Source organism: Chinchilla lanigera, unplaced genomic scaffold (genome assembly GCF_000276665.1).
Source record: "Chinchilla lanigera isolate Chin_1 unplaced genomic scaffold, ChiLan1.0 scaffold00044, whole genome shotgun sequence".
NCBI lineage: Eukaryota > Metazoa > Chordata > Mammalia > Rodentia > Chinchillidae > Chinchilla > Chinchilla lanigera.
This window is the reverse complement of record NW_004955445.1, coordinates 3,040,851-3,050,360: the sequence shown is the minus strand read 5'-3', so window position 1 is coordinate 3,050,360 and position 9,510 is coordinate 3,040,851. Positions and strand designations below refer to the sequence as shown.

Sequence of the window (9,510 nt, the reverse complement as noted above, 5' to 3'; positions counted from 1 at the left end):
AATAAAAGAGATAATTGAAACAATTTTAGGGCTCCAGGAGGATGCAACCCTCTCACAGAATTTGAGATTCTCTGGGTTAAGACCAAAACTTCCCTGGAAGGCCCATACTTATTAGGCTTTCAAACAAAGGAGGGGGATACTGAAAAAAATGTAGGGACCTGGGTAGGTCTTGGGAATCCCTTTAAGGACTTCTCCAAGTAATACCTCATATTAATTTAGGAGAACTATGTTATCTCCAGGAAGGCCTTCACTGCAGGAGTGAGATTCCTGAAGCTACAGTCTCCATTTAGTTAATTGGGGTTGGAGTTAAAAGCTTTCAGCTGTGGCCTTATCTTGTCCCTTGAGGCATTTCAACTTCACAAACCAATACAGGCCTCAGCAGGGACCAGTGACTGACAGAGGTTCACTTACTATGAGTCCACTGCCCATCTCTGAACAAGGGTCTAAGATTCAGACAACTCCCAAGCAAACATGGAAAGCCAATTGGTTAATGTTAAATCCTGCTCAGGGCTACTTCACAGTGATCTCCCTCAGTCCATGCCAGTAAACATCAACCAATCCATCTAAAAAGTGAAACTCACCCTAAAAGTCCCTAACACTGGACTCAAAGCCTTCTAGTAATAGACTGTGCTCTCTAGGCTTCTAGAACCTACCATCCTCCAGCCCAGGAGCTGACGCTCAAACCTCTCTCCCCATCATGATGAGCATAGCTTGCCCTTTCTTGCTACCCAAAGTCAACACTTTTTTCTGAGATTGCTCTATTAATCTCTTCAAGTTGAAAAGACAGAACCTTCAATGACATAATCTCTTCAAGTTGGAAAGACAGAACTAATCTGGGTTGAGAGGGAATACATGCCATAAATACACTGGCAGACACAACAGGAAGGTTCAGCAGTCAAGGCTAATTCAGTCGGAGAAGGAAGGATCCAGGCTCACAGAGGGCCCCTGTGACATCTACCCCTTGGTCCTGCTTTCCTAGGTGCTGGCTTCATTCTTGGGTATAATTTCCCTTCCCTGTAGCAAGATGGCTACTAATAGGTCCAGGCTGTGTTCTTGCAGCTCAAAATTCCATTTGAAACTGACTTTCTCTGTTCTATAATTCCTGCAAAGATTTCAGATTGTATGTCACTGGTCTATTTAGAGAATTACATGATAATCTCTGAACCAATCATGTCCTGTGACCAGGAAATCCAGTCACTTGATTGGACAAACCTAGATCACATGAGCAGTTCAGATGGAAAAGCCCTACCCAATGGTCCTGATGGTCTGCCCAAAGAACCTTAGATGTCAAAGAAGAACTATGAGGGAACCAATGCTCTTCACTCTCCCAACCAAAAGGGTCATCATGTCAGAGCCTCTCTACTCTGGCCCATTTCTCCTGACCTTTTTCTGCATCTAAGGTGCAGCACAACACAATGAAGACATTTTCTAACTCCAAGGATGGTGTAAGGAAGGAAGGAGGAGGGAGAGAGAGAGAAATGACTTTATTTCTTTTCGCAAAGTTTTGCTGCAGCTACAGAGGTCTCAGGTTTATGGATACACATTAAAGAATCTTTTCATGAGGGCTGTTTTATGTGAGAAAGCCGTTTAAGCAAGGAGGCACTTGGCTGCTCCTTCTAAATGAAAATTTTCAATTAGTCTGAAGAAGTTAATTACACCATCCTTTAATAACTGCACTTGTGATTCTGCAAATCCTCTATTAATTGATTCAACCGTATGCCCCCAAACCAAGAACCAATGAACATGTGGAAAAAGACCAAGAGAGAAGACACAGGGAAGGAGAAGATGAAGATAAAGAAGTGCCACGTCATCTTCTGGGTTGTAAGGTGTGGAAGACAAGTGCGGGAGAATTATTGAAAATTGTGGTTGGTGAGAGATATGGGAACTTCATGCTATAGATCAAATGGGCTTTGCAAGCTGATTGCCACTTAAGCAGGCTGTCTCCTGCTGCTGCAGCATCTCAGAATGAAAGCAGATCGACGGAGCTTGATCCAGGTGATTAAAAAAGAGCCCCTGGATCCACATTCTCCTACGGGGTAGTTTGAAAAGATGCTACAAAAAATAGTAGCTTCTGTGTTTGAAAGCATTCCCTAAAGGGGAAGTGAAAAGCCAGGAAATTCTAGTTCCAGCTTTGATAACAGTGACTGCTCTGCCCTCCTGGAGCTCACAGTATCAGGGTGTTTATGGTTTGGATTTGGAAAGTCCCCTAAAAGCCCAAGTACGAAAGGCTTGGACCTCAGCTGATGGTGCTATGGGGAGGGGAGGATTTGGAAGCTGGCATCTACTTGGAGGAAGTAGGGCACTGGGGGAGATGAGGTAACCCTGAAGAATATATTGGGATCCTGGCCTCTTGCTCCTCTTTCTCCTTGCTTCCTGAGCACCCTGAGGTACGCAACTTGCTTCTGCCACAAGCTTCCGGCATATGCTCTCTCCACACTCCAGAGCAACCAGCCAAGGGACCATGGACTTAAACCTCGGAAACCAAGAGCCAAAATATATCCTCCCTCTTTTAAATTGATCTGCCTCATGTATTTTGCCAAAGCAATGGAAATCTAATACAGGGTATATCATACAGGCATCATATTGATCTGGGTTCAGATCCTGACTCTGCTACTGCCTGGTCATGTGATTCTAGGCATTCCACTCTAAATTTCATCTATTAAATGAGGAAATAAGTGTATATGCACAACAGAGGCCTTGTGAAAGTTACATGAGCAAATGCATTGCTCCCAGAACATGGGATGAACTCAGTAGATGCTTAGGATTGCAGTAGTCAGCTGTCATCCTACCAGTGTTGCATAACAAACCACTCCAAAGCTCAAAGACACCAACAACAAGCACTTATGTCTTCCACATCTGCAGGGCAGAGGAGCTCAAGCAACTACACAAAGAGACCTCAGGAACCACAAGTTTGCTTCTACCTTGAGCTTGGACTCCCAACTTCCAGTATTATGAGAAAATTAATTTCTGTTGTCTAAGTCACCCATTGCATGTTATTTTGTTATGGCATACCAAGTGAACTAACGGAATGGTAGAGGAGATAAATGTTAAAGGAGGAAAAAATTGCTTAGAAAGAAAAGGAATAAAACTGCATGCAGAGAACATTATCTGTCGGTAACTCAGCAAAGAAAATGGGAACGATGGCAAAGACAGCATCTCAAGTGCCAAAGATGGCCTTAGCCACACTTTAAAAGAGGGACAGAGAGACAATAGCTAGCACTGCTGTGCCCTTGGCTGTAGACACTGCATGAGGGTCTCGATACTGGTGCTCTTACCTAACCCTCAAAACAACCCTAAGAAGCAGTGTCCTTAGTAACCACATTTTAAGGAGAGAGAGATAGATTGGGCAAGATAAAGGTCAAAATCCAAGGACATCGTGCCATAGAACTGTAGTATGCCAGCAACTTTTACTAGTTAGCGGCTTTGGCTGAGGTCTAGAAAGCAAGGTTCATAGCCTGAGACAACAAAGTTTGTAGCCAACAAGGTTTGTAGACAACAAATTCCTCCTGTGGATTATCAGACAGGTAGTGAAAGCAGAGGACAAGTGCTGCCTGAGGACAAGGAGAACAGTACAGTAGGAGAGCAGGGGAAGGGAAGGAGGACAGGAGGTCAGTTCTCTGCACCTACTCTTTAGATGAGAACACTGACCAATGCTAAGCACGTAGTGAGCAGCTGAGTCCCAGAGGCCTGAAGGCAAGGCGCATGCTCAAACTCCTGCCTGTTCTCCTCCCTCTCCTGCTGCTGTGAAGCAGACATTTATCTTGCTAAAGAATTGCTTTGAGGCAGGGCGTGGTGACACATACACCTGTAATCCCAGGGAGGCTGAGACAGGAGGATAACCACCAGTTGGAGGCCAGTCTGGAGTATAAAGTGAACTCCAGCCTGAATCACCCTGTCTCAAAAAAAAGAGAAAGAATTGCTTTGATCCAGCCTCACCTCTGTTTACAAAACAGGTTGGCCCTTATTGCCCTCAGGACAAGGTCTGCAGTCATTCATTACCTGAATTCCGTTCAAGGTCAAAATCAATCTGTTCCCAGCAGACCCTTCCAGTTTGCATTCCATCAAGCTGGGCTGCTCCCTGCCCTGCTCTTTCACGTAATCCCCAGTCACCCCCACCTCCAAGCTGGGCTGGCCCCCCTCTCCTCTTTCTCAGATCCCACGGTTCCACAGTTGTGAGCTCCACTCCACTGCCACTGCCTGTGTGCGCCTTCTCAGGTGGCCCGTGTAGAAGGAATGTTCTGGAACATGCAGCTGCTGGCTCACTCACGGCTCTCCACCTCACTTGCTCCTTATCCTAGGGGATTAGTCACCAGTTATTTGAGAGGGATGGAGGAAGATCTCTATGCCAATATGGAGATAGAAAAGGCTGAGTCTATTCTCAGAGACTTCTCCATCCAATGGTGCTCAATCAAGGGAAGTGGGACGTGGTGAGAATACATCACAGGAAACTTTAGAATGGACTCAGTGAGAGGAATTGTTTACAGAAGCCTCATAAATCAGGGGCACACAGGGCTCAGTGTGTAGGACTGAGAGGTGAATCATATGAAGTTCTCCCTTTATTTACATCACTCCAGTGATACTGAAGGGGGTCCAAAGGCAGCTTATGTTCCCTTTCTTCTCTCACCCTCCCCACACAAAGAAGGAGGCCGAATAGATGGGGAATTAATCCCAGGGTACCTGGAAGATAAGAAGAACAGAGAGAACACAAGGCTGGCCAGTCCTGGATGGAGTGCGGGGGGAGTGGCCTTTGACAGGTGCAGGAGGAGACTGAGGACAAGGAAGGAGGGGTGGAGGACAGAATGTTCTGGAAGTTCTTGTTATGAGCCATAAATTAAAAGCACACCGATGCACTTGTACAAAGTTTCTTCTTCATTCCATCTGGACGATGCCGCTGGAATTCCACTTCCACGTCTACACAGAGCCACAGAGGGACCTGGGGTTGATCTGGTTGACATTTCTAACTCCAGACGTCCGCTAGGAACTCAGTGTGACTGCCACTGGGTGACCCAGCAGGAACCAAGGAAGCTGTCAGTGTGACTGAGTAGAAGCCGAACGTGGGAGTTCGTAGGCCCAGTTCCAGACACTTTGGGTCCAATGGTGTGGGCAGTTCGTAGGCCCAGTTCCAGACACTTTGGGTCCAATGGTGTGGGCACCAAACTGCTGCTAAGACATGGGATTGCATGGCCATGTTGGCCTGTCTTCTCCAAGACTCCCCCGGGCCTTGCAAACAAGTATTCCCTGGGATTCTCTGCTCTGAAATGGCAAATCTGACTTCTACTATATTTATATCCCCTGTCACAAAGGACCTGCCAGCTCCTGGAGGCTGGAGCTGCTCTACTATACATATTCTGTGTCCCCTCCAACCACAGTAAGTGCTCAGCAACTCATTTTGGAGGCTGACGACCCCCCTCCCACCGCACTCCCCAATTCCTTCCTTACACAGCCACTCTTCCCCAAGTCTGGGCTCAGAGAGAGTTCTGGAAGGATGCCCACCTATTGGTCAATAGAGGTTTTGTGCGAAGTAGGGCTGTGGTTTCAGATGACATTTTCTGATTAACACAGGAAAATTCTACCGTACTGTACTAAGTGGGATAAATCTAGCCACATAAAACCTGGGCTGGAGTAAGGGCACATGAATGGAAGGCCCCCCGGGGTTCCCCTGCCTGCCCAGCAGGGTTTCCAAGGCCAGGTCCTGGCCTCAGTCAAGTTCCAGTTGTCCTAAAGCGCCACCTGGAGGCAAGGAGCCCACCCTGCTTGAAATCTCTGGAGAATCTCCTAGGTGTTGGAGACGGTTGGTTCTGCCAGGAGTTAGGAATTTCTCTGTTCTTCGGCATGGACTTCTCCCTGAGCCAGAAAGACAAAGCTAGGAAGACAGGATTCTGGGTCCCTCGCTCTGCCTCCCTGCTTCCTAACCTGGTGGGGTGAGGGTTTGGAGATTCGGTCTCCTGCCTTTTTTTTTTTTTTTTTTTTTTAGAGATTTGTGCGTTTTATTCCGCTTTCCTGGTCATTTCATCCAAAGCCCCCCCAATGCCAAATTTTCACCTAAAAAATCATAGTGGAAAAGACAACTTTTAAAAAAAAACTATGCTGAATTTCAGAAGCATTTAGTGATTTTTAAGAAGGCTTACCGTGAACACTTCCAACAACAATAGACTTTACAACATCCTATGCGAATGTGCAACCATCTACTCAAGCCATTAGTCAAATCCTGCTTAGTAATTTGCTCCTCATGTGCCTGTTTATCTTAGGATAACCAAGTCAATAATCATCCGATTTTTTACCTAATGATCTGTTGTTAGCCTACCTTTAATAATTAAAGGGAAAAAACTGGTACGTGTTTGAAGAGAACTGGTTCTCCTGGGTCTCGTGATTTCTCTTGTTTCAACGTCATGTCACTGTGTCCTTACAGAAGCAGTTTCTCAGTTAAGAAGATAAAACATCAGTGGCAAGGCTTACACAATGAAAAGGGAGATGCCTTCTTGCTTTAAAACATTAAATTTAATTTAAATGTAAAGACCCGGCACAAGCACTTTTCAAAAAATGAAGCCAAAGCACAAAACTGCTGGGTAGCTATGGAAGCCAGCTCTGACTGTGGGGGTCATCGCTGGTACCATCAGCACACACACTCGGCTGCTCTGGGTCTTCTTCCTTACTGCCAGCCCAGCAAGAGATCCCAAGGGGAAAGTGCTTTCACAACTCTGGGTGGAGGAGACCTGTGGAATTACAGGCATTTGAAAGAGAAGTTGCTTTCAAAGACATGTTCTCCAAGATCATACTGAGCAAGGTCTGTTCTTGGTCTTGGTTTAAGCAGTCTGGTACTAGGAAGTCACTTCATGCTTTAGGCAATGCATCTTTAACAAATAAGCCCTGGTGAATTTTTTCCCTTCAGTGGTCACACTGAAATGGTTTAATTCCTGAGTGGAGGCGTTGCTGTTTTAGGTTCTGAATATGGGTGAATCGCATCCCACAGGTTGGACACTGACAAGGTCTGTCTGGACCATTTGGACCTGGTCGCTCTGTACTGCTGGTAGAAGAAGCAATGTAGAGTTGGTAGCGACACCGAGCATTTTCCAGTCGATCATCGTCATCTGCATGAGCATTCATGCTAGAAGTGCTGTGAAGTGTCCCCAACCCCTCGGTAACACTTTCATTTGCTGAGCCTGTAGAGGAAGACTGCAGGGTCATCAGAAGATCCTCTTGGATGTGTTCGCTTCCTGGTACTGTCTGCCGATCACTTAGTGAACTCTGAGATGCGCTGAAAGCTGGGACACTTCCTCAGGGGCCTCCTCATCACTTAACCATTTTTGTTTTGACACGGACATCTTCTTCAGTACCCAGACGCAAAGCAGCTTTTGCCTCTCACAAGTCACACAATCAGTCACTCTTGTACCTGCCTCAGATGGGCCAGGTAATTCTAAAGTCCAGGTGTGCTCTGCTTGCTTAATTTCTCTGGCTGAACTTCGATAACTCCAAAAGGAAAAGCCCCAGGAAAAGCTAAAGAAGAGTCCACTGGTTGACTTCTACTTTCTGTGCAGGGAGCTAAAGAATTCAATACCTGCAGTGAGTTTGTCTGTGTGCTGTCTTTGGCAGGACTCTCAAGAGACAGAACAATGTAGCTTTTGCGCTTTCTCCAAGATTCTGGGCAGTCAGCAATGGTTCTTCCTTCCCTGACAGCACACTCTGAAGATGCGGGAGAAATGCTTCTGTCTCCAGAAGTAAAACTGCAGTGAGAATTATTTTCTTGTCCAGCATCCAGACTCTTTTCTGGTTATCGGGTGTATTCCATAAATACTTGATTTCATGAACTCTGGGCAGGTGCTAGCAACACTAAACATTTGCATATAGCTGGCTGCAGCTAGAACAGCGATAGTATTTCCTGTGTTAATTGACAGGGGATGTGTAAGCATATTCTAAAAGAGGTATAAAGCCAGTCTCTGTAACATGACGCAGATCCAACACTCTTGTTCTCAGCCTCTGCTTGGCCTACAAGTTTGGTGGGACAGAAATCACTGCAAGCTGCTGGGACCGCTTTATGTTATCCTGGACACGAATAGTGATAGCACGGAAATGTCCATCTTTTCCTGCATAGTTTTCCCAGCATTTCCTGACTGTGGGAAGAGGAGCTATGCACAAATGTTTTCACATCCATCGTTTCCTTCTTCTACAGTTGCTCTTCAAGGACGTAAATAAGTCAGAAATGTCTTTGGGATCATGTGGTTCAGGGGGGAAACGCACCTTCAGAGCAAGTGACAGTCATAATCCAGGGACCATGTGTGGGAGCCCGGCCAGGAGGCCTGGGGTAGTGGCTGCTGCTGCTGCTGCTGCTGCTACTGCTCATGCCAGGCGGTTGGAGGCCATTGGCCCAGGGTGGGTGGCGGTTTGAGAAGCGTGGCTACAGCTCTTTTTCCGGAGGGGTAGGGGCGGGGGAGTTTGAGAGGGAGGCGCCGCCTGATTGCTCTGCTCACTGGGTCTGTTTCTTTTGCCTTTGTTGCAGGATGACCCCACCTCCTCCACCCACTCCCTCCCCTAAACAGTGGACCTCTTTTTTTGTGTATTGCACTGCGATTTGAACCCAGGACCTCTGCACTGAGCTAGATCCCCAGCCTTGTTTTTATGTTTTATTTTGAGATAGGATCTCCCTAAATTTCTAAGTTGCCCAGGCTGGACTTGAACTTGGTATTCTCCCTTCAGCCTGCCAGAGAGATGGGGTTACAGACGGGTGCCACCATAGATGGCTAGGGAGTCAAACACTTCAGCTCAACCTCTCTTGATGGAATTGTGGGCAAAGTCAGTTCACAGCTGCGTTCTATTACCGTTGGTGATGTTCCATTTTCTCAGGGTTCTATTGTACTGTATTTTTTGCAATAGAGTTTTTTATAACCAAAATAAGAGTAATTGTTATTTTGAAAATTAAAAAGAACAAAGTATACTAAATTTCTCTCCTTTTTTTCACTAATGTGGATTTGGTGGATGTTCTTTTAAAATATGTCTTACAACACAGTAAAACTCATTTATGCTTTTCCTTCACCAGCAGTGTATGTATGAGCTAATAAATGTTTAAACCTGTCTTGGTTACTTTTCTCTCATTGCTGAGACAAAACACCTAATGCCCAAAATAAAGGAAGGAAAGGTTTATTTAGCTTACAGTTTGTGGAGGTTTCAGTCCATACTTGGCTGGATCTAGGGCAGAGTGGCACATGGCAGAGGGCAAACGTTCATGGCAGCAGAACACAACAAGACCAAAGTGGGGGATGTAGCCGAACAACAAAGCAGCCAGAGCAAATGTGCAGAATAGCACCAAGCAGCTTCTTTCCTGCCTTACGTTGTAAACAGTCTACCCCCACTTAAGGGGCGTGTAGCTCTCACTAATCTCCATGCCCTCCTCTTCCACAGGCTCAGGATGTATACAAAGTAAGCACCCTGGCTTCCCGCTGAGTCACTTAGCTAAACCTCTAGACTCCCCAAGTTGACACAATGTATCAACCATAACAAAGTCCTAGTCGTTGTTAT

At 46.1% G+C, this 9,510-nt stretch overlaps 1 pseudogene; it reads right to left on the bottom strand.

Moving 5' to 3' along the window:
• Positions 1-6,818: 6,818 nt before the first annotated feature.
• Positions 6,819-8,149, bottom strand: LOC102023407 (annotated as a pseudogene).
• Positions 8,150-9,510: the final 1,361 nt, after the last annotated feature.